Here is a 22248-nt window from a genome sequence, read left to right on the forward strand (position 1 = left end):
GTCCCGCCTAGTAATCTATCTTCTAACAATTTTTGTGGCTTTGAGCAAGTGAGTTTACCTTTCTAAATCCAAATAGCATGGTGTTCACACATGTGGGCTCTGGAGCCAGGATGCCTATGTTCAAAATGAGGCACCACCACTTACCGGCTGTGTGACCTTGAGCAAGTCCCTTAGCCTTTCTGAGCCTCAGTTTCCTAAACTTTAAAATTAGATAATTGTAATAATGAGGTCATGGGTTGTTGTGAGGGAAATATGAGTTAATACATACACAGTGCTTAGAACACTACCTGGGATGTAGCAAGTGCTTGATGCATGTTGGTCATTAATGTTATTATCATGCTTTAATAGTTTCACATATGAAAATGGGGATGAGAATATTTGTCTCACCAGGTTGTCGTGAGGATCATATGAGGCAAAAGACATGGAAATGCCCTGTCATCTTTTTTTTTTTTTTTTTTTTTTTTTGCCGTATGCGGGCCTCTCACTGTTGTGGCCTCCCCTGTTGCAGAGCACAGGCTCCGGACGCACAGGCTCAGCAGCCATGGCTCACGGGCCCAGCTGCTCTGCGGCATGTGGGATCTTCCCAGACCGGGACACAAACCCGTGTCCCCTGCATCAACAGGCGGACTCTCAACCACTGCGCCGCCAGGGAAGCCCATGCCCTGTCATCTTAATAGCACAGTGTAGATACTACAAATAAACTGAGAAAACATCCCAAATCAGTTCAGGACCTGAAGCTCAGATTCTGTGTAGCTTAATTTCACACTCACAGGTGAATGGAAACCACCCAAAAGTTTGGATAAAGACACTTGTGTTGGTCTTGCCAGTGGCCTACAACTCCCAGATTATGTGTGAGCATGGTGTTATATAAATGGAGACCTTCCCTCGTGTAAATTGTGGGCCAGAAAGTCTTCTGGATATGCGGCATTTACCCCTATGAGAGGCCAGGAGGTGGTCAGAGTTTGGCAGGAAGAGTGACATGACAAGAAGAAAGGACCTGTGAAGCCTTAGAAAAGTTTCCACCCCCTGCACCATCTCCACTGAGAGAGGGGAATGACCAAGGCACAGAGCAAATGAGGGGCTTGGGTTAGATCAATGTGTCACAGTCCAGGCTACACACCATCTACCGTGGACACCATGAGTGAGAGAGAGAAGTTGTCAAGAGGACAAGGAGTCAAGCAGTGGTCCAGCAACCCTGGTTGCCAAGAAGAAAAGGAGTAGGGAGGGAAATAACCACACATTGCTCTAAAACATCCTGGGCTAGTGCGTAGGAAGGGCCCAAGAAGATGATTACAGTTTCCACGTACTAAGATTCCCAGAGACAAGGGTGGCTAGATTTTGCTCAGGCTGTGACCCTCTTTGGTCTGCCTAAGACAAGGGCCTCATCCACCCAGCCTCACTGAGGGCAAGGGGGATCTAATAACTTCAAGTGAGCAAAACACATTTTTTAACAATGAGGCAAAGGTGAAGTGTCTGTAAAAAATCCCCATTTGGGTTCTCAAAGCCCTTTACTGCTGGCAGCCGCTGACTGAGATTTGAGTGGGAGGGTACAAAGGAGAGGGAAGGGAGTGAGAGATTTATGCCCAGACTAGACTGAGGGACTGATCTAAAGGAGGCTGCGTTAAGTATAAGAAAGTATAGATACAATGCTTGGAGTGGAACCAGAGGGACAACAGTGAGTGAAGGTTGCAGACATTTTTCCTGTGTGGAGGCTGGAGCAGATCTTGTAGAATTTTCTTCTTGCTTTGTAATGCCTGCACTGACTAGAATAGGAAAGACCACACAAACAGCTGACTGACTGTTTAATAGCAGAGGGGCTGCTGAGGGAGGCCTTAGTGAGGTTTGGAAAGCATAGGAGACCTCAGACTGGATGTGAGTGTTCTGCTATACATCTGCAATTTTAATGTGATTTCCACAAAAACATACAGCTCCAACTATGTGGCTACCTGCTTGACTGGCTTGTACTACATCCACTGCTCAGCAACTGGATTTTAATCTGGATTTCCTGAGCACTTCATTGGGGCCTAGTCTCAGGAGAAAGGGATTATAGTAGATACAAAAAGGCTAAGACTTAGTCTTTGCTATCTCGTTGGGAAGACAAAACAAACCCTTGGGATCCATTATAAAATATACCAAAGGGCCAAATGAGTGAGCTCAGAGACCCTTGGAAGGCAAAATCGACTGAGCTGCTGGACCTTGGAGAATGGTTAGATTTGTGAAAGGAGAAAAGGGAAAAGACAAGAAGGAAAGGGAAGAGAAACTCCGGGCAAGGTAAGAACTTGAGTAAAGACTTGGAGGTTGGAATGAGCATAGTCTGTTCCAGATACACAATCTTCATGTGATATAACACGACTCATATTCAAGACACTTCCTCCACTCTTTGATCAAACACAGCTTTGGCTATGTAGATAGATGGATAGATGTTAGATATAGATAGATAGATAGATAGATAGATAGATAGATAGATAGATAGATATAGGTAGTCTGGGGCCAAGAAACAGAACCATGTTTAAATATTCTGGGTTTATCATTAATTCACTATATACTAATTCAATAATTCACCATGACTTTGGACATGTCATTTATTCTCTGTGACCTCTGTTCTCTCTGCAACAGAATGGGGGCAGGCACACAGAGTCTAATCCTGAAGGAGATTCACCCTCTAACTAGCCTCTCCATCATCCACACACTTTACAATGCTCCCAGGAACTCCGAGGAACCCAGAGAATAACTGTGAAGTGAACAATGTTTCCCAGATCTAATCAGAGGCAATGACACTAAGACCTAAAGCCCATGAGAGACTGAGTCCCTTCTGTTCTCCTGTTCCCAGGGTTAAACTTTAGATTCAGGGTGCTGGGCGGGAGAAGGGACCCCAGTGTGGACGTGGAGCCTGCAAGGCTGCAGGAGAAACAACCCTGTGTCTTCGGGACGCAGAAGTTTCAGTCTCCCATCTTGAACCACAAAGGCTCCCCCTTGGTCACCCTGAAAACAGGTGGGGTTGAAACTGGGCAGGCAAGAGACAGAGCTGAAGCAAGGCACCCGAGTGTCAGGTACAGAAGGGGCCTGGGGTCCATCTGTCCCACGTCATCAGTCCTCCTCCCTCCAGGCCCTCATCAGACTCGAGCTAGAAACTCTTTCAGCTCACCTGCTCGCACCCTCTCTAACTGGTGGAGGACTCCCCTCCTCAGCCTTCCTGCCAAGTGTCCGCACCCAGTTTCCAAGTGATCTGGGACAGACCTGGAAGCTCCCTGCCTCAGAGGGCACAGGATTCCACTTGACAGAATGTTCTTCCTCCTGGTGAGCCAATCCTGCTCCCCTGTAACTTCCTTCCACACACCCACGTTCTGCCCTCAGGACAACCAACCAGACAGGACAGCTCCTTATTCTCAGAAATGTCCTTCACATATTTGAACACAGCTACCTCTGTCATTCTTGCTCCCTAGCCAGACCCTCTCTCTCTCTCTCTCTCTCTCTCTCTCTCTCACACACACACACACACACACACACACACACACACACACACACAATTTTATTGATATATAATTAACATACCATACCATATGATTTTTTATCCATTTAAAGTGTACAATTGAACACTTTTTAGTTTATTCACAGAGTTGGGCAACCATCACCACAATCAAAAAGAAATCTTGTACCTACTATCAACCCATTTCTCCCCAGCACCTGAGGCCTAGGCAGCCACTAATCTACTTCATGTCTTTATTGATTTGTCTATTCTGGAAATATTTTATAAATGGAGTTGGAAACATGGGTTTGATTCACACTCTGTGGAAATTTGTGTAAGTCACTTGACCTCTCTATGACTCAATTTCCCCAGCATACAAGATAGTAATATTGGTTTCAACTTCACAGATTAATAATGAGGCTTAAAGGAGCTAATGAATATAAAACACTTAGTAGAGGGTTTGCTTTTATTACTGATTTTTACAAAGTGATTTTCCTGATCATTGCTCTCACCTTTAACTGATATGTTCTCATTGGAATGGAGCAGAGCAGGACCTGGGGTGATAATGTAAGTCTTTAGGTGATATTCAACATATTTAGTAGCCCATTAAAGCATGACCCATCAGAGTGGCCTCGGCACTGAAGCAGGTCCTATATATAGGCTCTCTGTTGGGCTGGGCAATAACTCACTAATTTCTGAACTATGAAGAGGTCAAGGGTACATGGAATCATTAGGGTAACAGAAGAGGCACTTGGAGGCTTCCGGGATACTGCTATTTACCAATCAGAATGGAAGGATTTCAATATTTTAACAACCACTATGGCTATCCCATTGTGTACTGGCTTGAGGTTGGGCCTGAGCAGGACCGTCATCTTCCTTGCTATGGACACTGCACTTCTGGTTATGCAGACTATATCCTCACTGATTTTAGTAAGCACCCCACACTGCTCTGAGGATTGAGATTGAATCTCTTAAACCTTTTCTATTCTGGCTGCTGTTAAGCTCCATCATCCTTTAATAACCTCTACTAGGTGGTGTTTTGAATCTAAGCTCAGAATCTTAGATTTACAAATGTGATTCACGTTGATCATTAAGCTCCTTGAATTAGGGTGTGTGCTTCATACCAGACATTCTAGAGGGGCTTCAAGGCTGCCAGGCAGGCAGGGCTGGCAATGGCAGCAATGACACCTGGCCCCCACATTTGTTCCTTGGCTCCTCAGAAATGGAAGGGGCTCTGTTAAACCTTGCCCTTGACCATGAAATTAGAATATACTACACATTGAGAGAAGAGAAGATAGCCTGAAGAAACGGAAGGAGATGGAAAGACTATAAAAAGGATCAAACTTTCAATCTGAACATAGATGTGGCAATGCCAGACCAATTTTAGTTCCAAGCAGTTCTCCAGGTGGAGGCTGATCTGGGAACAGCAGCCAGGAAGGAGGCTTCAGACTGAAAGAGCCTCAGGCCAAGTAGACACATTCCAGGAAATCTAACTGAGAAGAAGAGGAAGGCAAATAGAAAAATGACCCTGAAATTAGGACAGCAAATGGGCTTCTGTCCCAATGGTATTGTGTGAAGTAGTGGGCATCAGGGACAGGTAAATGAGGGCAGAGGTGGTATCTAGAATTTCTTCCCTGGAACCCGGACTAGCAAGGTATTTCCAATCTTGTTATTTGAAAGGTTGGGGTTTTTGCCGTTTGTCTGACTGACCTCCCATTGGTGCTGAAAGTGGGCAGAAAGAAGGCAGCTGGTGCAAACAGCTGGGGCATAGCTCGACCTAGGCTGAGGGCAGATAACCTAAGGGTCCAGTGTGGTGATGGGGGCAGCCTGTCTGGTGAGGAAGGCAGAGGCTTTTTTGAGCTAGGCAGCAGGTGTGCTGAGGAGGATGGCTGGCATCTGGGGACTCAAAGAAAAAACATATCTCCTCAGAAGGCAGTGGAGCAGCTTGGAAGGAGAAGAGAGAGGGTAGTAATGCAGCTTCACTTCCTGCTCAACTCTGGTGGCTGAGTGTTGAGGGGTTGGGAGCAGGTATTCAAGAGACCATAAGATGCTCTGTGTGGGCCTCTGAACGGATGCTCACTGATGCTGATGCCTACTCACAAAATTCTTGAACACTGTGTTAGGAATACTTGCTAATGAAAACCCTGACCTATCTAACAAGGTAAGGGTGTCTTTCCAATGTGAAACCCCCAAATGTAGATTGGATATTTTTTCTCCAGGAGACAGGACTAGGTGTCTCCATCCCCAAGGCTAGGTCTCTCTTCCATTTCATCTGCTTTCAAAATGTGATTAAGAACAGAGTCTCGCCTGGGATCAAATTCTAGCCCTGCCACTTACTGTTAACTTCACCTCTCTGCAACTCAGTTTCCTCATCTGTAGAATGGTTGTAATGAGAGAATCTATCTCTTAGCATTATTGTGAGGAATCACATTGTAGGTCACACACTTAGAGCGGAGCTTATCATGTACTAATAACTCAATATATTTTATGATTTGGATTCTGACTCATGATCTGATTTAGTCATAGCCCTTCCTGCTTTGCGTCTTCTGTAAATGTCCCTAACTAAGCCACTGAAAAAATGATGCTGGCACAAAGAGGGATCTCCCTTTTCCTTCTTATCAGCCTTCCATTCAGTTCTCTGACAGATCTGGATATGTACTTCTGGCACATACATGTATATATCCTGCAGGTACTGTGGTCTCACCTCTCACCTCTGCTGTACTGTTCTAGGACCACTCCTCACATCCTCTATTCTCCTATATTACCACAGACTTCTTCCCCCAGGAGGTTGCTCCTTCTATCTTTCCTCCCTTCCTCTCTGCGTTCTTCTTCCCCTACATCCATTCATCCATCTAGTCATACAAGCCAGATATCTAAGGGCATCATACTAGATCAAGAGTCAGAAAACTTTTTCTGTAAAGAGCCAGATAGTAAATATTTTAAGCTCCAAGGGCTACATACCGTCTCTGTCACGACTACTCAACTCTGCCATTGTAGTACAAAAGCAGCCTTAGACAATACATAAACCAATCAGTGTGGCTGTGTTCCAATAATACTTTATTTACAAACACAGGCAGTGGGCCAGATATGGCCTGCAGGCTGTAGTTTGATGATAAGAATTATTGCAGAGCATTCCTTTTTACTCAAAACCCATCCTCTTATCCAATTCATAAAAAAAAAAAAATATCTCAAATCTGTTCACTTCTTGCAAACTCCGCTACTTCCACCCTGGAGCAAGCCACTGTCATCTCTTCCTGCAAACTCCTCTACCTCCACCCTGGACCAAGCCACTGTCATCTCTTCCCTGGACCAGTCACTATAGGAGCCTCCTGATTGGTTTCTCTGATTCTACTCTTGTCCTCCTACAGTTCATTCTTTACATAGCAGCCAGTGTTCCTTTAAATTCAATCATGTTACCCTTCTAATTAAAACCATTCAATAACTTCACGCTTTTCTTAAGATAAAGATCCAGATCCTTACTATGGCTTTTATCATGCTGCATGATCTGATCCTGCCTAACTTTTTAGTCTTTTCTCCCACTACTTTCTTCCTACTCACTATGCCTGAGCCACACTGGCCTTTTAGTTCTTCAAACATGCCAAGCTCTTTTATATGCCAGGACCTTTGCATAAGCTGTCCCCTGTACTAAAAATCTGCCTCCTCCCCATCCCTCCATCTCCATTAATCCATGCTTAATTAATGGCTATTTATCCATCAACGTTCAACTCAAAAGCCATTTGTTTTGGAAAGGCTTCCCTAGTCATTCCCAGGCTAGAATAGGTCCCATAGTAATAAACTTTCAGAAATCCCCATAATTTTCCTTCCTAGAATATGTCCCAGTTTCTAATTAAGCAGTGGTTTGTGTGATTATTTGATAAAAACCTATCCTTCTTACTAGGGTATAAACTTCATGACAGCAGAGACTGGGCCTGTCTTGTTGATTATACAGATCCAGTCTTTAATAAAACTGGTTATTTAATAAGTTTTCATTTTTTAAAAAACTACTTTGTTGAGGTATAATTGGCATACAACAAACTACACATATTAAAAATGTACAATTTAATGAATTCTGATGTATGTATATATCATGAAAACATCATTGCAATCAACATGATGCTTATATCCATCACCCCCAAAATTTCCTCTTGCCCCTTTGTAATATTTTCCTTCCCAGGCAATCACTAACCTGAATTCTGACACAATAGGTTAATTTGAATTTTCAAGTTTTTTTTTTTTATTTTTCACAGCTAGGAAGTTATTTTTACTGTTGTTATTTTTCTTATCCAATTCACCACCTCCTCTCCCCTCTTCTTTTATTGTGGTAAAATATATACTATAGCATAAAATTTGCCATTTTAACCATTTTTAAATGTACAATTCAGTGGCATTAATTACATTCAAAATGTTATGCAACCATCACCAATATCTATTTCTAAAACTTTTTCATCACTGCAGACAGAAATTCTGTAAACATTAAGCAGTAATTCCCCATTCTTTTGTCCCCTAAGACTCTGGTAACTACTAATCTACTTTCTGTTTCTATGAATTTACCTCTTTTAGATATTTCATAAAATATTTGTTCTTTGTGTCTGGCTTATTTTACTTAGCATATTGTTTTTGATGTGCATCCAAGTTGTAGTGTATGTCAGAACTTCAGTCCTTTTCATGGCTGAATAATATTTCATCATATGGATATACAGCATTTTTTATACATTAGCCTGTTGATGAACACCAGGGTTGCTTCCACCTTTTGACTATTGTGAATAATGCTGCAATAAGCATTGGTGTACAAGTATCTGTTTGAAACTAGTTTTCAATTATTTTGAATAGGAATATGGTAATCCTATGTTTAGCTTTTTGGGGAACTGCCAAACTGTTTTTCACAGTGACTGAACCATTTTACATTCCCACCAGCAATGTATGTGGGTTCCAATTTCACCATATCCTTGCCAATACTTTATATTTTTCATTAAAAATACTATAGCCATCCCAGTAGGTATGAAGAGGTATCTTATTGTGTTTTTCATTTGTATTTTCCTAATTACTACTGATGTCAGGCATTTTTTATGTGCTTATTGCCATTTTTATGTCCTCTTTGAAGAAACTACTCAAGTCCTTTTCACATTTTTCGCTTGAGTTGTTTGTCTTTATATGTTGTTGAATTGTAGGAGATCTTTATATATTCTAGATATTAAACCCTTATCAGATGTATGATTTTCAAATGTTTTCTCTCATTATGTAGGTTGTCTTTTCACATTCTAAATAATGTCCTTTAATGCAAAAATGTTTTCAATTTTGATTAAGTCAAATTTAGCTAGTCTTTCTTTTGTTTCTCATACTTTTGTTTTCATATTGAAGAATCCATAGCCAAATTAAAGGTCATGAAGTTTTACACTTATGTTTTCTTCTAACAGTGTTACAGTTTTAACTCTTATATTTAGGTCATTGATGATTTTTTGTACATGGTATGAGGTAGGGGTTCAAATTCATTCTTTTGCTTGTAGAAATCCAGTGGTCCCAGCATCATTTGTTGAGGAGACTCTTCTTTCCCTACTGAATGGGTTTGGTACCCTTGTCAAAACATCAATTGAATATAGATGTATGGGTTCATTTCTGGACTCTCGATTCTATTCCATTGGTCTGTATGTCTATCCTATGTCAGTACCACACTGTTTTGATGACTGCAGGCTTTTAGTAAGATTTGAAATCTGGAAGTGTGAGTCCTCTATTTTCTTATTTTTAAATATTGTTTTGGCTATTTAAGTCCCCTTAACAATTCTATATGAGTTTGGTGATCTGCTTTTCCATTTCTGAAAAGAAAAGGCTGTTGGAATTTTGATGGGAATTGTGTTGAATTTGTAGATCATTTTGGGTATTATTGACATTTTAACAATATTAAATCTTCCTACACATGAATATGGAATAGCTTTCCATTTATTTAGGTCTTTAATTTCTTTCAACCATGTTTTGTAGTTTTCAGTGTACAAGTTTTTCATCTCTCTGGTTAACTGTATTCCTAGTTATTTTATTCTTTTAGATGTTATTGTAAGTGGAATTGCTTTTGAAATTTCTTTTTCAGATTGTTCACTGCAGGTGTATAGAAACACAACTGATTTTTGTGTGTTGCTCTCATACCCAGTAACTTGAAATCTTTTATTAGCTCTAGTAGCTTTCTTCTGGATTCTTTGGCATTTTCTATGTATAGGAACATATCATCTGCAAGTAGAGATAGTTTTACTTCTTTCTTTTAAATTTGGATGCCTTTTTTTTCTCATCTAATTGCCCTGGCTAGAACTTCCAGTACGATGTTGAATAGCAGTGGTAAGAGTGGGCATACTTGTCTTGTCTCCTGATCTTAAGGGGACAGCTTTCAGTCTTTAGCCATTGAGGATGTTATTAGCTCTGGGCTTTTCACAAATGCCTTGTATTATGTTTAAGAAATTACCTTCTATTCCTAGTTTTCTGAGTGCTTTTATCATGAAATGGTGTTGGATTTTGTCAAATGCCTTTTCTGCATCAATAGAGTTAATCATGTGGATTTTTCCTTCCAGCTATTGATGTGGTGTATTACATTGATTGATTTTCTTATGTTGAATCACTCTCATATTCCTACCTGGCCATGGTGTATAATCCTTTCACTATGCTGTTGGATTCAGTTTGCCAGTATTTTGTTGACATATTCATAATGGATATTCATAAGGGATATTAATCTGTTATTTTCTTGTGATGTCTTGCCTGGCTTTAGAATCAGGGTAATGCTGGACTCATAGAAAGAGTTATAAAGTGTCCCTTCCTCTTCTATTTATGAAGAGTTTGAGAAGGATTGATGTTCATTATTCTTTAAATATTTGCTAGAATTCACTATTGAAAAAATCTGGTCCTTGACTTTTCTTTGTTGGGAGGTGTTTGATTACTGATTCAATCTCTTTACTTTTGATAGTTCTGTTGAAATATTCCTCGTCTTCTTGAGTCAGCTTAGGTAGTTTGTGTATTTTGAGGATTCCATTTCATCTAGGTTATCTAATATTTTTGTGTAGAATTATTCATAGTATTCTTTTACAATCCTTGTTTATTTATGTAAAATGTAATCCCCACTTTCATTTTTATTTTATGTATTTATTTTTCTTCTTTTCTTTGTCAGAATAACTAAAGATTTGTTAATTTTGTTTATCTTTTCAAAGAACCAGCTTTTGATTTCATTGATCCTCTCTATTGCTTTTCTGTACTCTATTTTGTTTTTCTCCACTGTAGTCATTATTATGTCCTTCTTTCTGCTATCTTTGGGTTTAGTTTGTTTTTCTTTTTCTAGTTCCTCAAGGTGTAAAGTAGGTTATTGATTTTAGATATTTATTCTTTTTAATTATAGGTATTTACAGCTATAAATTTCTCCCCTAGGCACTGCCTTTGCTGTATCCCATAAGTTCTGGTATGTTGTGTGTGTTCACTGAAGTGTCTGTTCCTTAGCTTGTTTTCAGCTAGTATTTTGACAGAGATTTCCTTGAATAAACACAGATTAAAACAAATAGACAAATACCTCTTTCAATCTTTGCAAATTGGTTCTTAGCCAAGCTTGCACAGAAACTAGGGATCAGCCTGAAGCGAAAGTTTAGGGTTTTCTCAAGTCTTTTCTGAGCATGTGTCTTGCCCTAGGCATGCATGTGGCCTTCTAGATTCCCCTGTATGCATGGTGCTTTTGAATGTCCTAATTTCCCAAAGAAACTCTCCCCAGCTTATGTTGCCAGGCTTTAGACCAGTCTATTGTCTATTTTGAAAGTTGTCTTTTGCCCCAGGCATCCGTGTGTTCTTAGTTCAGCTGGCTGTGTTTTCAAGCAGTGCCCAAGGCTTTTCCGACCTGAGTTCCAAATTAGTTAGACAGAGATGAGCATCTTGTGTCTGTCCTTCAGGTAACTCCAGACAGGTTAAAACAGACATACTCAATAATTTGTAAGTAAGGTCTCTTCTTCCTCTGGAACCAGGGACCAGGATCCCACACTGGGAATATGGGCTAAGTCTGCTGCTTCCCTGGGGATGAGGTGAGAGAAGGCAAGTACAAGTGCTGCAAAGCTTTTACACCATTTTTCTTGATTAAGCATTCGATTGGTGGCTGTAAACCCTTCATTATTTACCAGAGTTCTGACAAAGTTGGGTCTGATTTGCTTGCTTTTGGATGTTTCTGTGGGAGCATAGAGCTCCTACAAACCCTCCAGGTGATTCTGATGCAAGATCAATTTTGAGAACTTATCTTGCAAGGCCTAAAAGATTTCCTGAGGCACAATAACTGGAACATTTGTGGTACTCTCTGGCATCTCTCTGTCAGGATTCTTTGAGAAATCCAGACCAGGAGTCCAGTGGTGAGTTGACCTCCACTCATGTCTCCCTTCTCTACTGCTCCCAAAGAGGACAGTCATGGCCACTCAACATTGGCTCTACAGCCCTTACACTAGTGCACTTTTACCTAGGTGAATCAAAGTCTGAGTAAAGCCAGACCATGTATGGATGGACACATGAAATCTAGGACTTGACCTTGGCCTAATCCCACTCTATAGGGGCAAGGTTAGTACTGGTTTTAATAGCCATGCAAAAAGCCATAGACCCAAAACTCAGATACTGAAGGAAATTCAAGTGAATCTCAAATAAAAGATGTTCTGGGACAGTGGAGGCTCCTGAATTTCCATATAGGAAAAGCTTGAATAATTGTTCTGTTTGTAAATGGTCAGGGTGAGTAAAAACTAGGAAATTTGTTCTGAAACTGCATTTGAATACTATTTTGAATTAGAGTGTTATGTTTCTTCTGGGAGCTTTAGGAGTGACTAGTGGAGATTATGAGTTTAAAGCCTTACCTCTGTCTTGAGGCCAAGCCAGGTGAAGTTTTCTTGACCAGTAATGACTAATCATTTGCAGAAATGGACTTGAGAGTGTGGAGGAAAGGACCAGTCCTATGAGACAGCAAAAATCTCCAGCCTCACTGTCTAGGGTCAGTGTCCTCCTCCTCTATAAGAGTATAGATGAAAAGCCTTAGCTGGAGTCACCAGACTTGAAGGCATGCACACCCATTCCCCTGTACTCACGTGCTCCCCTAAGAGTGCACATACCACACCCTGTACACATGCTGTGAGCCGAGACACAGCATGATTCTACTCTAAAGCAACAACAGCAAAGCATTTATTTCCAAAAAAGGGACAAGGTCACAAGAAAAAGCCTATAATAATTAACTAAGTCAATGGAAAACTCATTTAAAAATACCCCCCATGGAGGTTTAGGACAAAACAACAGCTTAGTGAATGTTTGGTTACAGTTTATAGCTATTACTTCTTTTGCCCTTGATATACTGCTGTGATTTTTCAGCTTCCTCTGCTAATCTTGCTCAACATTAGTGATTCAAAGATTAAAGTCCAGGTATGTGAATAGCCCTATTTTCAGCTTTGACATGTGGGCTCTTCTGAGCCCGGTGGTCCCCTGTGTTGATTGTTGTCAGTTTTTACCCTGCCAAAAGAAATAAAGCTACAACAGTAAGAATCTAGTCAGGAAAACAGAGCCTATATCAAGTGTCCAATAGATGAAATTTAATAGGGAGAATGAAGTGAGAGAGCTGAGAGACCAACCAGGAGAAAACCAGGCAACCCAGAGGTTAGCCATAGTAGAAACATGCCTATCATCCCGAGGACTGCAAGAAGACAGGGAGGAGGCAGTGCTACTAGAGCCTAGGTGCCAAGTTCATTGTGGAGGCTGCCGGGTAGAAGCTATAACAATTGAGGGAAGGTTCCTCAGCAGAAACTAGAACTTAGGAAGAGACACAGCTACAGCCAAGATGCCACTTGAATTAGAGAACACTGTGCTGGATACCTTTTGTTGAACTTCTTCTCTCCCATTTGTTGAAGTCTTGGTGATACTGTCATACATGGTGCTCTGCCCAACTCTATCCAGGGCATAGGTGGGTATGTGATACATGGTATACCAAACACATCCTCTCTCAGAAATTGTAATCTTGAGCTCAAGGACAGAAAATATTTGGAACTGCTTCAGCCATATTGTGGTACCTTGTAAAGGCCACACATCCATTCCTGTCTACCTAGATCCCCAGAAACACTCTAATGTGTATTTTGTTTTATTTCCCCCAAAATCCTTTATCAAATCGTCCATAAAACTCCTTTATTTGTTCCCATTTGCTTAAGTCTGGCAATTTTTATTATGTTGAGGAAAGTTCCTTCTATGCCTATTTTCTGCAGGGTTTTTATCATAAATGGGTGTTGAATTTTGTCAAAAGCTTTCTCTGCATCTATTGAGATGATCATATAGATTTTCTCCTTCAGTTTGTTGATATGGTGTATCATGTTGATTGATTTGCGTATATTGAAGAATTCTTGCATTCCTGGAATAAACCCCACTTGATCATGGTGTATGATCCTTTTAATGTGCTGTTGGATTCTGTTTGCTAGTATTTTGTTGAGGATTTTTGCATCTATGTTTATCAGTGATATTGGCCTGTAGTTTTCTTTCTTTGTTAGTCTGGCAATTTTTAACTATGATGCTTGCCATTCCCCTTTACATCAAGTCCTTGTTTCCAATCCTCAGAATGCCCTTCCATGCCTCCTTGGTCTTAAGGATGTCTACTCATCCTTTAATACTCAATTCAAATGTTTCTTCTTCTGTGAAATCTTCCCCAGTCTCCATTTGCACCAGAAAACTTTAGTTGCTTACTCCTCTCATTTCCCATAACATTCTTCTTTTAATTAATTTTTATTGGAGTATAGTTACTTTACAATGTTTTGTTAATTTCTGCTGTACAGCATAGTGAATCAGCTATATGTATACATATATCCCCTCTTTTGGGGATTTCCTTCCCATTTAGGTCACCACAGAGCACTGAGTAGTGTTCCCTGTGCTATACAGTAGGTTTCCATTATATTCTATACACATCTCTGTTTCAGCACTTATCATATTATCTGATTATTCCATGTTTACTTGTCTGTTTCCCTTCTAGACTGTGGGTTCCTTAAGAGCAGAACCATATCTTATTTTATCTCAGGAGTCTCAGTACCTAGCTGTTTGGCACAAAGTAAATGCTTGATGAAAGTTTCTTGAATGTATGAATAAGTGAATGGGTAAAGTTGCCAGCATATCTCCACTGATTACAGTGGAAACCAGAGTTTTTTCCTTCTTTGCATTTAAAAGGGTTTGGAACTCATGGCTTAAAGGGGAGAAATTATTTCAATGTACGTTCCCAAGAAGATATATAAAATAATACTTTTATAAAGACAGGAGACAGAAGAGAGGGAGAGAGAGAGAGAGACAGACAGAGAGGGAGGGAGAGGGAGGTGGGGAGAGGGAGAGGGAGAGGGATGGAGAAGAATGGGAATGAGAAGAAGGCAGTGAGGAGTAACAGCCAATTATAAGACGGTACAAGGAAATTCTGTTTGGGGTTCAGAGATATTGAGAGAGGTCTTAGTGTTCCACTTGAGATGATGGCCATCAGATTCTCTAGAGATTTAAGAGAGGTAAGTCCCTTAAACGGTATGCTGGTAAATATTTTACAACTCATTCTCTGGGGGAAAAATACCTTAATTTGTAACATTTGCCAGTTTTCTTCTTGTAACTACTCCCATCATGGCCAAATTCAAGCTATCAATGTGGCATGATTGAATGCAGATTTGAGAAGAGATGCTCTGTAGCACACCATGATATCATATTTCCACCATATAGATACAACAGGTATAAATAACTTTGAAATCATAGATCATAATAAAATGTAGTAAAATAATTAGTGAATAATGAGTATTTATTACTTTAAATGTAAGTCTATATAATTTAATTTTTAACGACGACTGTGTTTAACCACTTCCTTGCAAACTTCCTGAAAGTTAACCGTCAGCTCTCATGAGCAGGTGTGAGGTAGTAGCATAGAACTGTAGGTAACCCTATCCTTGGGCTCGCTACCTGGAACTCAGAGAAGCCCGAATAGATAGAGGTATACCAAAGTGAGATAATGATTGTTGGTTAACTGTCACTGTAGTATGATGGACAGGATCTAGCCTGCTAGGTCTAAAAGGATGAGTGCTGGACACTGAGGCAGCAAATATTTAAACATTGTGGTTTCCTGGTACCCTGGTACACTTGGTAGCTCCAAATACAACACAGCTTCAAAATGGAATACTTCCAATTCATTGCATAATCTGCCTTATCACTGAAATTTGTCTTTATAATTGAAATGCAGCCAGTGAGCAAAACAACTTGTTCTGTTGAGACCATCTGTTGAATATCCCTGGACTGAGATGGTACTTACAAGAGCTATGTTGAGAGCTATGCTCTCTGAAATTTGTGCAACCAACAGTTTGGTCTTCTTTCTAAAGCAGCCAGTTCATAAAGAATCCCCTTTTACTCAAATAAGGAAAATGTATTTGGAATGCCTAGGTTCAGATTTTATGCATGCAAGAAAAAGGTGGTACCAATTATAGTCTGCCAAGAAAGTATCACCTTCGCAAACTCATCTCTTGGCAGTGAATTGGGCATATTTGTGGCTCCTCACTTCAACATTGTATTTTTGGTCTTCCTTAACCTTGGGCTCCATTTTCACAGGACATTTTCAATACCTTTAAAAAGAACAAGGACGAAATACAGCTCAACACCTGGTACTGTAATTATAAAAGCACCTACTATGTGCTTAGCACACTATATACATCATCTCATTTAATCTTCAAGAAAACCCAACAAGTGGATACTATTATTTTCTTATTTTACAAATGAGGAAATTGCAAATCAGTAAGTCAAAGTACCTTGCCCAAGGTCATATAGCTCATGAGAGCAGTCCTGGGATCTGAAGGCAGGTGTGTCTGATGCCCAAGTCTCATGGGCTATCCACTATACCACGCTGCCTGAAGCACTGTCTCTCCATTGGAGAAGCTAGTGAGAGAGTGAGGGTGGTCAGTGCACAGTGTCAAACGGTAAGTAGAAAGGCATGTGTCTTTCTGGAGAGTTACATGGGAATTCTGAACTCAGGCCATAAGAATTAAAAGCACAATTAATTGAAACCAATATTTCCTTTTGACAGTTGGTACTTCAGGGCAGCTTGTAAAGAAAGTTATTAGATAAAATTAGACATCTTTGTTCCCTTCCTCTTGTTCTTTTTTTTTTTTCCTTGTCATACTTTGGAAAGGAAATCTTTTCCTGGCGGTTTAGCCTGCACCTCTGTTTGGCATAAAAATCTCTTTAGCCTTCATCTGAGCTGTCAGACCAACTTGCCTTCCTATTTCGTCTCTCCCTCTCTCAGCCTGAAAGAACACCTTAAGTGGAGGCAAAGGGGTAGGAGAGAAAGACTAATAGTGATCTCTCTCCTCTAACATTTCTCCTTTCTTTCTTTCCATGAGTAACACCAAATGCCCCACTTACTTACCAGGTTTACCCCAGTCCTACAGTTTTATAGCCATTTTGCCTGGGCAGTTTGTGTGTGTGTATGTGTGTGTGTGTGTGTGTGTGTGTGTGTGTGTGTGTGTGTGTGTGTTTCCTCCTTCCCTATTAGCGTTGACTTCACATTCCATCCTTCTACAAGAGTGCCTCAAGCAGAGAGTTGCTTACATACATTGCTGAGGTTACTGCTAAATTTACTAGTTGGTTCCCTTTAGAAACCCCTTAACAATGGTCTTATTTACAAAGTGCTCCAGAAAATTGAAAGAGACCATATGGATTCCGTCTTAACTAAATAATTTGAATAAAATTTGAACTGAAAATTAAACCTGTTTTATTAAAGGGCCCATCCTATCTTCCTTTTCATTCATGTTCTCGATTCTTCCTAGCATCTCCCTTTTTGCAGCCCTGTCAGGAGCTCAAGATCCACCCCCTTCCCCCAACCACCAATGAAAGAAAACTGTCTGGAAGCATGTGGACTAGTGGTTCTCAACCCTGGTTGAATAATGGAATCATCTGGGAACTTTAAAAATGATTATTATTCAATTGTCTAGGGTGGAGCTTGGGCATCAGTATTGTTTCATAGCTTCCTAGATGATGATTCTAATCCTATTCTCTGAGCCTGTCTTCCCTGCCTCACCTTTTTCCCTATCAAAATTTGTTCTCATCTATCAGTTGGGAAAAGATCTAATAAATTCATCTGCAATAAGGCATTGATAACTGAAAGAAGCTTAACGTGCTAGCTGCCAGTGGGATTTTTCATTTTTATTATGAAAAAAATAAAAAGAAAAAACTCTGATGGCCTATATTTAGGCATAGGGGAAATATTGGGGCTGGAAATGTTTCCCAGCCTCCAATTCAAATTATATAAGTTAGGGTCCTCCATGTTTTTCTCTCTCTCTCTCTCTCACACACAAATATCCATTACAAACCTTAACTAAAAACAGGAAAACTGAATTCTAAAATTCAATGATAATAATTTTATTATAGTGAGAATAATGGTAATTTATTTGCAGTATTTCACCAAGACACTTATATCCAGATAAATAATGACTTTAGTTATAGGTCAGGTTCTACATCTCTTTGGTTTCTTTGCTTACCTTTATTTTGATTAAAAGGAAAAACACAATTCACAAATTAAAGTTGTTAGGAATGGCAGTAAGTATTTGGTGGCTCTGGCAGATTGTTTTGGATATTCATGTTCAGATAGAACATTAACCTAGAAATTATGAAATAATTTCTCACTACGGGCTACATTCAACACTCCATCAGACAGACAGGGAGATGATAAGAATTTACACTTAAAAGCTGAAAAGGTGAATATTTCAACTTGGAAGATAGTAGCAAATGGATCTAATCCTTTCTTTGGTTGTATTCAGCTCTGAAGGGTATTTTTTCACATTTCATTACAGCATGTGGATGTGGTTTTAATATACACTGAATTTCTTTCTCCGATGAGTGAATAAAATCACCAAGTCAAACTCTTGGTGACTGAACAATTTGTATCACATTTAAGTCATCTAAAGAAATCCTAATACCATAAAATGGTAATATTTAAGCCCTGAAGTGATAAGCCTCAGGCTGTTCAAAATGCAAAATATATTGTTGAGATATACCACCTGAACAATTCTATTGAAATAGTACAGATTTTCTTTGGTGTTATCACTGTCATGAAGAAATGCTTTATGTTTCATTCCTCAAAAAACTTGGGAGAATATTTTCCCCTCGATAGTCCTCATAAATCACTGTGGAAAGATAGACTTGTGTACTTACTGCCCATTTCTTCACTTAGCATCGTGAAAAGATGAACACTCAATGGGAGGTATGTTATCATAATCCCAATCTTGACCGTTTTCTTCAACACTGAATCAAAATCAAGAGGTATATTGTTGACCACTAATTTTCTTTGAATACTTCTAAGTGTGAATTGACATTCAGGTGCAAGTTCTTTTATTCATGTGGCTTCAGGGTCCTTCCTTGTTGCTTGCATAACTGCTGGTTTGTCAATTTTGATTTTAGCCCTATTTTTTTCAGTTTTTAATCATACATCACAAAATGATCTTTAAATAAATGAATATTATCTTCTCTTGAAGGCTTAGTTTTCAGTGATTAATGGAACAAAAGTTAACCAGTACTTTTCTTGAATATGTATATCCATATGCCAACTGAAAATGTCTTGTAATATGTTCACAAATTAGAAATTGTTCTTCCACTATGTCATCCAATAATATTATGCAACATATGATAGTAATGAGCCAATTGTGCCAAATATTCATTCTGAATGTTTATGAATATAATAGTTGCCACAAACTCTGTGGTTAGTATTGTAAGTTTCTTAGAAAAAAATGTTAAAAGTAGTGCTAAAGCAGTACAATTTTTGTTGATGCCATTGTAGTTTGGGCCTCTTACTTCCTATTAGTAATAATATTCATCAATCTAGTATTGGAAAATATTATTTTCTGCTTTTTCTGGAAACATATGACTGGTTACCAGAGTGGTCCCTGTGCTTTCTATGAAAATGTTATGAAGGCTTTGGTGGCATCATTGGATCAAGTTTCCTAACACTATGATCTCCACAAAAGCCAGTGTTTCCTAATTTCTATTGCTATATTAGCAGAAATTTTTTTTAATCATAGAGAAGTATTAGTATATATTAATTAATTAATTAATTAATAAGTATATTAATCTTATTAATTATGAAAAGTAGCATTGTAAATTAAAAGTTTTTTTGCCTGCCACATCAAATCATCGTATTTTCACATTACTAGTCCTAATGCACATATTTTCACATTCTATAATTATCCCATAGTCAAGTTCATTATTTATGTTTTTAATGTTACCTTGAGCTACTGTGGTTTTTCATCACTGATTTTGTACTTGAATAAACCACTTTTGAGCCATTAATAATTTGGAAGATTAGAGAGAAAATGCAAAAAGTGGTAACCATGAAACATGCAAAATTAAGACTATAGCCAATGACACGACAAATGACAAGACACGAACACCTTGTTAAGCTAAATGTTAGCCAAGATGAACCAATCACTGAATTTCTTTTAGTATAAGGGCAGCCTCACCTATTAACACCACATTGAGATACCTAGGGAAAAATATGATTAGTCAGGTGTAATTCAGCCATTATGTCCCACAAGCTCTGGCATGGAATGTAAATACATTCCATTACCACAAAGAAAACCAATATACAGGGAGGGAGACGCAAGAGGGAAGAGACATGGGAACATATGTATATGTATAACGGATTCACTTTGTAATACAGCAGAAACTAACACACCATTGTAAAGCAATTATACTCCAATAAAGATGTTAAAAAACAATATACATATGGGAGAAATGAGTCTTAGAGAGGCAAAGTGACTTACCCAAAGTTTCACAAGTGTAAATCAAACCCAATTTGCACAAATTGGGCATTTAGCTGCCTCACTCAGGCATCAAGATAAGCATCACCTCCTTTGGCATCAATAAGGAGTGATTGAAAGAGATGGGGGGGATTTACCTTGGGAAAGAGAAGCCTGGCTAGGGAGCAAGAATGACAGAGGTAGCTGTGTTCAAATATGTGAAGGACATTTCTGAGAATAAGGAGCTGTCCTGTCTGGTTGGTTGTCCTGAGGGCAGAACGTGGGTGTGTGGAAGGAAGTTACAGGGGAGCAGGATTGGCTCATCAGGAGGAAGAACATTCTGTCAAGTGGAATCCTGTGCCCGCTGAGGCAGGGAGCTTCCAGGTCTGTCCCAGATCACTTGGAATCTGGGTGCGGACACTTGGCAGGAAGGCTGAGGAGGGGAGTCCTCCACCAGTTAGAGAGGGTGCGAGCAGGTGAGCTGAAAGAGTTTCTAGCTCGAGTCTGATGAGGGCCTGGAGGGAGGAGGACTGATGAAGTGGGACAGATGGACCCCAGGCCCCTTCTGTACCTGACACTCGGGTGCCTTGCTTCAGCTCTGTCTCTTGCCTGCCCAGTTTCAACCCCACCTGTTTTCAGGGTGACCAAGGGGGAGCCTTTGAGGTTCAAGATGGGAGACTGAAACTTCTGTGTCCCAAAGACACAGGGTTGTTTCTCCTGCAGCCTTGCAGGCCCCACGTCCACACTGGGGTCCCTTCTCCCACCCAGCACCCTGAATCTAAAGTTTAACCCTGGGAACAGGAGAATAGAAGGGACTCAGGGCACTATCTACACTTGGCAGCCAACACTAGAGAAATGTGAACAGCTGAGAGGACTCACCTTAACCCTTGGCCATTCTCAAACCTCAAGACACCTTCTACTTGAAAACCTTCTAGCTTAACTCTACCACATCAGCAAATTGCAATCCCCATATCCAGTGAGCTCTTTGGCTTTAAGTATAAATGCAGCAGCAATAGAACAGCACGACTTAGGATGAGGCCAATAAGACAGGTATTACCCGGTTTGCAATTTGGTCAAGACTCTAGTATTACTGGTGTCATCAGCACACTTTTCCAAGGTGGATAGTAGAAGATTTTAGAGACTTATTTAAACCATCTCTTCGTAATACTGTAGTATTGTCTGTATGCCTAATTATAGCTGACAAGAGGATCTCAAGGAATTCAAGAATTCTCTATGTCAGTGCTAGGGGTGGACACTGGATAGATGGCTAAGAATGCTCTCATACAGCTGGTATGCACTGTGATTAAAATTCTCAGGGGTTGGGACTTCCCTGGTGGTCCAATGGCTAAGAATCTGCACTTCCAATGGAGGGGGCACAGGTTCAATCCCTGGTCAGGGAACTAGGATCCCACATGCCACGGGGCACAGCCAAAAAATTAAAAAAAAAATTAAAAAAATTATCTGGGTTTGAAATATTAACATACTTCTGTACTGGTTTGTAAATAGCACTGTCTCAAGCCTCCCAAGTACTCCTTTGGCCCTGGCCACTTGAGCCTCCCCCTCCCCAGGCTCCTGCCATGCCTCAAATATGGGGAAATAACTGACCTGCAGGGAGCCTTCCAGACCCAACTCCTGATGAGACCAAAGATAGTTCAATACTTTAAAATATTACCTCTGATTAAGTTTTAGGTCTTTTTTCTGGGAGAGGGGACATGAGACTTGGGGTCAACCACTTCAATGTTTGGAAGAATTTTATTGTACTATATATAAAGAGGAAATACAGAGTAACTTAGGTGCTGAAGAAGAGTCATTGAAGGACTGGGTTCTAATTCTTAACATTATGACCTGAGGTCAGACACTTAAGCTCTGTAACAAAGTAGATTTAGTGTTATGAAGCTTAATAATATGTTCCAAGAGCTTCTGATGAAGGGCAAGAAAGATTTTCTTTAAATCTGTAAGTTGGGATTTGTTAATTACTGTCATTGTTCCTCTGATAGTTCTGAGTACAGAAGAAGTACACCACTTTTTTCA

This window comes from Kogia breviceps, chromosome X (assembly GCF_026419965.1).
Source record: "Kogia breviceps isolate mKogBre1 chromosome X, mKogBre1 haplotype 1, whole genome shotgun sequence".
Lineage (NCBI taxonomy): Eukaryota > Metazoa > Chordata > Mammalia > Artiodactyla > Physeteridae > Kogia > Kogia breviceps.